Source organism: Elephantulus edwardii, unplaced genomic scaffold, assembly GCF_000299155.1.
Source record: "Elephantulus edwardii isolate Elephantulus edwardi_28Jun2011 unplaced genomic scaffold, EleEdw1.0 scaffold00005, whole genome shotgun sequence".
Lineage (NCBI taxonomy): Eukaryota > Metazoa > Chordata > Mammalia > Macroscelidea > Macroscelididae > Elephantulus > Elephantulus edwardii.
In genome coordinates this window covers 38,620,623-38,627,829 of record NW_006399755.1, presented here as the reverse complement: position 1 = coordinate 38,627,829, position 7,207 = coordinate 38,620,623, and the positions used below count along the sequence as shown (strand labels likewise).

General features: G+C 39.2%; 1 protein-coding gene across 1 annotated transcript in view; it reads left to right on the top strand.

Moving 5' to 3' along the window:
• The window catches only part of LRRC40 (leucine rich repeat containing 40), a 66,825-nt gene that overhangs the window by 5,432 nt on the left and 54,186 nt on the right, over positions 1-7,207 (top strand). The window lies entirely within an intron of this gene.

Here is a 7,207-nt window from a genome sequence, read left to right as displayed (position 1 = left end):
ACAAATACAGATCTCTTCCAGTCAGTTGGCCAAGTGGTTGTTCTCCAGATTTCTTGGCACAACTTGGTGAGCACATCTAGGGCAGCATCTCTTAGTTTAAGTATGTCAATTGGTATACCATCTATTCCTGGAGCCTTATTCTTTGCTATTTCTTTCAAAGCACTTGAACTTCGTCCTTCATCACCATAGGCTCTTGCTCAAATGTTATTTCATTAAATTATTCTGTACTTGCTAATTCCTTTCGATACAATGACTCAGTATATTCCTTCCATCTTCTTTTAATACCTCCTGGATCATTTAATATTTTGCCTAACACATCCTAAATCTTATTTCATTGTTCTGTCATTAGAAACTGACCACTCTTTTTTACTTAATCTCGCAAGGTTTTAAAGGGAGTTCTGGTAGCTTAGTACTAAGAGGTTACACTGCAAACCCAAAGGCTTGTGGTTTGAATTCACCTAGGTGCGCCACAGGAGAAATATGGAAAGTTTCTTCCCATGTGACTTACTGCCTCTGAAAACCCTCTGGAAGATCATTTCTGACAATGATACATAATGACAACAGTGTCATTGGTTTGGAAATTTTATGCATGGAAACAAGCAATAACTAATGACAACTATAATTTGATGCCATAAAAAAATTCTTCATTCCTCTGCATTTCACCAAGGAATTGAAGAATAGTTAATGAAGATGGGTTGAAACATACTACTTTTGGAACTTCAAATTTTACAGTAAAACGATGATTGTCCTTGTTAAATTAATGTAGTCTGAGTTGCCGTGTAAGAAGACTTGCTGTCATTTGCTGCCTAGAATAACACAGTATTGTAGACTGTTGTGGTTAGGTGCCATCAAGTTGAGTATGATTCATAACAACCCTGTGAAGAACAAGTATCCTATGCCATCCATATCAACTGTTACATGCATGGGTCATTGCTGCAGTCACTGTGTCAATCCATATTGTTGAATCTTTACCTCTCCTTCCTTGACCTTGCATTTTTCAGTACAGTGCACATCTCCAAGGAATAGCCAATTGTAACAGCATGTCCAAAGTATGTATCCTTGACTTCCTGGAACACTCAGGTTGCCCTTTTTTTAAGATGGTCTGTTCTTTTTACAGTCTGTGGCATATTCAGTAATCTTCTCCAACACCACAACTCAAAAACATCAGTTCTTCTTCTGTCATCCTTATTCATTGTCCAGTTCTTAGATGCCAAGGGACTGAGTGACCAAGATCAGGCATACTTTAAACTGACATCATTGGTCCTTAGTATTTTGGTGAGGTCTTTGACAGAAGACTTTACCAATGCAACACATCTTTTGATTTCTTGATCGCTAGTACTAAGGATGTTGGTGGTGGATCCAAGTAAGATGAAATTGTTGACAACTAAAATCTTTTCTCCTTGTATGATGATGTTGCCTCTTGGCCTTCTTGATGTTAAGATGTAATCCATGTTGAAGGCTGTAGTCTTTGGACTTCTGCAGCAAGCATTTGCAGTCCTTAATTTGCAGGAAGCAAGAATATGTGATCTTCATAATGCAGGTTGTTGATGAGTCTTTCTCCAATCTTGTTTCTTTTTATAATAAGTCCAGTTTCTCGAATGATTTGATCAGCATACAGCTTGAGTAAGTATGGAAAAATGATACAGCCCTGATCCACACCTTTCTTGATTTTAATCTATGCAATATTCAGATAACTGTTTTGGTCTAGGTATGCATTTCATAGAAACATAATCACGTGTTCTGGAATTCCCTTTCTTCTCAATGTTAGCCACAGTTTTTATGTTTCATATAGTCATATGCATTTGCATAGTCAATAAAACAGAAATATGTTTTAGTATGTATGTTGTTATGTGCCATTGAGTCACTTTTGACCCTATGTACAACAGCTCTATCCTGTGCAAACCTTATTGTCTCTGAAACACCCCCGTTTATCACAGGCACTGAATCAGTCTATTTCATCAATGGTCTTCCTCTTCTGTCCATCTGCCCATGCCTTATATTTATCTCCAACGACTGGTCCCGCCATGCAACATGCCCAAAACATGTCAGACGAAGCTTCAGAATCCTTTTCTCCAAGAAGCAGCCTGTTTTCACCCTCCCTACAATGAACCTGAGAAGAATGGGAATCCCAGAACATTTGATTGTGCTAATGCAAAACCTATACCTGGACCAAGAGGCATTCATCAGAACAGAGCAAGAAGACACTACATGGTTCAAAATCAAGAAGAGGGTCCTTCAGGGATGTATTCTGTCTCATACTTTTTCAATCTGTATGCAGAACAAATCATCGAGGACGCTGGGCTGTACAGGAGGAATGTGGCATCAGGATTGGTGGAAGAGTCATCAACAACCTGCATTATGCGGATGACACAACCCTGCTTCCTGAAACTGAGGAGGACCTGAAGCGCTTGCTACAGAAGGTCAAGGATTGTAGCCTCCTATATGGATTGAAGCTCAGTGTCAAGAAAACAAAGATTCTTACCACTAGGCCAATTGGCAGCATCAGTATGGATAGTGAAGAGATTGAGATAGTTAACAGTTTTAGTTTACTTGGCTCCACAGTCAACACTCTTGGTAACAGCAGCCAGGAAATCAGGAGACGAATTGCATTGGCAAAGTCAGCTGTGAGGGAACTCTCAAGAGTACTGAAGAGCAACGACGTCAGGCTGGAGAATAAGGTGTGCCTGATCTAGGCTATTGTCTTCGCAATTATGTGCTATGTGGCAGAGAGTTGGAAAGTGAATAGGGATGATAGAAAGATAATTGATGCTTTTTGCGCTGTGGTGCTGGAGAAGAGTGTTGAATATATCATGGACTGCTAGGAGAATAGGTTTGGCCTGGAGAAGGTGAAGCCGAATGGTCCTTGGAGTCAAGGATTCTGAAGCTTTGTCTGACATACTTTGGGCATGTTGCAAGGAGGGACTGGTCCTTGGAGAGGGACATCATGTTTGTGAAAGTGGAGGGGTGGCAGAGGAGAGGAAGACCTTCGATGATAAGGATTGATTCTGTGAGTGGAGTGGTGGGAATGAGTGCGTTTGAGATGGTTAGGTTGGCACAGGATAGAATAGCGTTTAGAGCTCTTGTTCATAGGGTCACTGTGAGTTGCAAGCGACTCAATGACACATAACAACACCACAATAAACCTGTTTGTTCTCCTTGCATTCCAACACTCTTCACCAGTACCGCAGCTCAAAGGCATCATTTCTCCTTCTATCATCGCTAGTCATGGTGTGGATCAGGCTCACCTTAGTTTCCAGACTGACATCGTTGTTCGTAGGTACTCTGGAGATGTCCCTGACAGCAGATTTTCACAATACAATTATTTTTATTTCCTGGCTACTGGCACCAAGAGTGTTGATTGTGGAACCAAGCAAACTAAAGCAGTTAACAGTCTCAATCTCTTGACCATCAATCATGATGCTCCCCATCAGCCCAGTAGTGAGAATCTTTGTTTTCTTGATGTTGAACTTAACTTTAATCTATATTGAAGGCTGCAGTCTTTGACTTTCTGCAGCAAGTGCTCAGGTCCTCCTCAGTTTCAGCAAGCAGGGTTATGTTTTCTGCATCATGCAGATTGTTGATCAGTTTTCCTCCAGTCCTGATGCCAAATTCCTTTTCCTACAGCCCAACTTCCCGGATGATATATTACACATATAGATTAAAATGATATGGATATAGGACACATCCCATTTTTGAAGCATACAGTGTTTCCTTGCTTTGTTCTGAAGACTGCCTCCTAGTCCAAGTACAGGTTTCACATAAGAACAATCAAGTGTCTGGGATTTCCATTCTCCTCAGAGTTAGTTTTGTTGTGTTCCACACAGTCAAATATCTTTGTATAGACAATGAAATACAGATAGACAGTACTCTGGTACTCTCTGCTTTCAGCCAAAATCCATCTAAAATTAGTTATAAAAGCCCTAGTATCACAGTCTCTTCTAAATCCAGCCTGCACTTCTGGTAGCTCACTGCTGATTTGCTGTTCCAGTCGTTTTTGGATAATCTTCAGCAGAATCTTGCTTGCATATGATATTAATGATATTCTTCAATAATTTACACACTCTGTTGGGACACCTTTCTTTGGAATGAGAACAAATATGGATCTCTTCCAGTAAGTTGGCCAGGTGGTTAGCCTTCAGATTTCATGGCACAACTTGAAGAATGCATCCAGGGCAGCATCTCCTTGTTGAAATATGTCAGTTGGTATTCCGTCAATTCCTAGGGCCTTTTTTTTTTTATTTTGACAGTTCTTTCAGAGCATCTTGAACTTCTTCATTCATCACCACAGGCTCTTACTCATACATTGTTTCATGAAACTCTTCTGTGTCAGCCAATTCCTTTTGGTACAATGACTCTGTATACTCCTTCCACCTTTTAATGCTTCCTGGATCATTTCATATTCTGCCCAAAGCTTGCTTAGATTTTGCAACTTGAGTCTGAATTAGTTTTTCAGTTCTTTTCAACTTAAGAAATACTTAGAAAAAAAATACTTAGCCAGTTCAGCCCTTTTGATTTTCTGACTCCAGCTCTTTGCTCATTTTGTTAAAATACTTTTATCTTCTCACTGATAAGAGTTTAATGCATTAAATTAATTGTGTATAGTGTTGTTAGAAAAAAATTGTAAAGGAGGGGAAATAGAGTGGTTACTAGAATCAGATATTATTCCTAAATACTATTGAAGAGTAAAGGAAATATTAGAATTATTGATAATTGTATTGAATTTCTTTTAAGCCAATTAAGTTCTTTGTGCCTCATTTTCTCATTTATAAAGTGGATGTACTAATAGTACAACTATCTCATAGAGTGGTTTTTATGTGTTAGTGAGTCAGTACTGACTCATAGCTGACCCTCATGGGTTTTCAGAGGTTGTAAATCATACAAGAGGGGATTGCTCCTATTTCTCCTTCAGAGCCCTAGTAGAGTCAAACCACATGTCTTTGGGTTGACAGTACAACTCCTTATCTACTAGGTAACCAGAGCTCCTTACTTAATAGAATTAGGAGTTTTTTATGTGTCGTCGAGTTGCTTGTGACTCATAGCGACCCTGTGTACAACAGCCCAAAACTCTGCTCTGTCCTGTGCCAATCTCACGGTCTCCGACACACCCATCCCGATTACCCCAGTCACTGAATCAATCCACCTCATAGAGGGTCTTCCCCTCCTGCGCTGTCCCTCCACCCTACCAAGCATGATGTCCTTCTCCAAGGACCAGTCTCTCCTTACAACATGTCCAAAGTATGTCAAACGAAGCCCCAGAATCCTTGCCTCCAAGGAGCAGTCCGGTTTGACCCGTTCCAGGATGAATCTGTTTGTTTTCCTAGCAGTCCATGGTACATTCAATACTCTTCTTCAGCACCACAGCTCAAAGGCATCAATTCTTCCATCCTCCTTTGTCACTGTCCAACACTCTGATGCATAACAAGTGATAGCAAAGACCATGGCCTGTATCAGATGCACCTTAGTCTCCAAAGAATTATTCTTTGGAGACTAATACCAATAGTTATTCTTACTGTGGTGGAGTCTGAACTGAGTCATGACTGAGTTTGCGTTGTTGTTGATTGCCATCAAGTCAAACTCATAGTGACTCTAAGAAGAAAAGACCTAATGCTTTCGCATAACTAGCATCATTTCTTCAAGTTCATAGAGTTTCCCGGGACATGTACGTGGTTTAGAAAGTTGATGCCACTCCTGCTTCCAAACCTGTTTTAAACCTGGTTGGGAAACCATTACAGTATTTGATACTACAACAGCACAAGGTTCATCATCACAGCAAATTCAGGTTACTTCATACAACACATTTACAAAGAGTGATATATAAAGTGGAGAGTGTTCCTCCAGATATAACAGCACTAGTCTCATTTAGCAGCGGTTAAGTGTTGTTGAGTTGAATATGACTCAGAGTAAGCTTTGCACAAAAGACCTGAACTCTTCTATAACTAACATCATTAGGCTGTTAATTACACAAAAGAGTTTGCCTATCTTATGCTTGCAGAACAACTTGTGGATTTGAACTTCCAGAAAAGTTGAAACACTAGGTTGGTAGCACAACTCATTACAAATTATGCCACCTTCTATTAAACAAGTTATTATATTAGAAGATTGCCTGGTATTTTTGTACTTCTGCTATAGAAGTTAAACTATTACATTATAAAATGTTGATTTCTGTGCTTTCTACATTATTCTGTTAGCTTCATGGTAAAGTCCATGGTTTATTTGCTTGCATGTCTATTACAATGTGCAGAGGCCGAGTGTGTACCTAACAGTTGAATGAAGAATAAAAATGTGATATGTATATTATGCATACTTAATATTTTGTTTATTGGAAGAAAAGAGTATGGGCAGTGTGAGGACAGCCAAACTTTGTTTCTATCAACTCTACAAGGGAATAGTGCTCCCATCAATAATATCCACAGTGCAAAACTGCTAAGACATGTCCCACCATGTTTCTATACTAACTTCTATTAATTCCAGCACTATTTGTACTGCTCTATGACTGGGTCTGAAATCTGTTGCATTATCTCACAGATTAATACTCATGATTATGGGGTTTATTAAAGAAGTTAATTTCCTTTTTCAATTTAGGTTGACAACAGGATATAGTACCTGCCTCAGTCCAGACATCTTCTCAGATTGCTTGTAGACCCTTTCCCCTTTAGACTCATAACTTAGGTCGGTGTTATAAAATTCCCTTAGTCCTACCAATAATGGCATCTTTTCACAGTTCTCTGGCAAGCTTAGGTGAAGGCCCCTGGCTTTATAGCTCAGTATATGCCAGTCTGAAGTTCTCTGGTAAGGCTGCTGCTGCACTTATGTGGATCCTGGTTAGACCGGTGTAGGAATCTCTGGCTCAGAATGACGTATGCTGCACTCTCTACTTCCTCTTCCTTTCTTGTGATGAGATTCCCACCTTTGCTGCTAAATAGATTCAATTTAAGTTGCTTGGATGCAAAAAACTGACCTATTCCGTAATGATTGGCTATATATACCTATTTCAAGTTCGTGAAAGTCAAATCTGATGGCTAGCAAGGCAATTTTAAACAGTAAATTCATAACACCACATTAATAAAATAAACTTTCATTCTAATATAATCTTAATTCCTTTTTGTTTGTTTGATTTATTGACAGTTTCTTTAAAAAAAGTTTTAGGAATGCAAATTTCCCTCTCTGTTTATAGGAAATGAAATTTTAAATAGCTTTTATAAAGTGT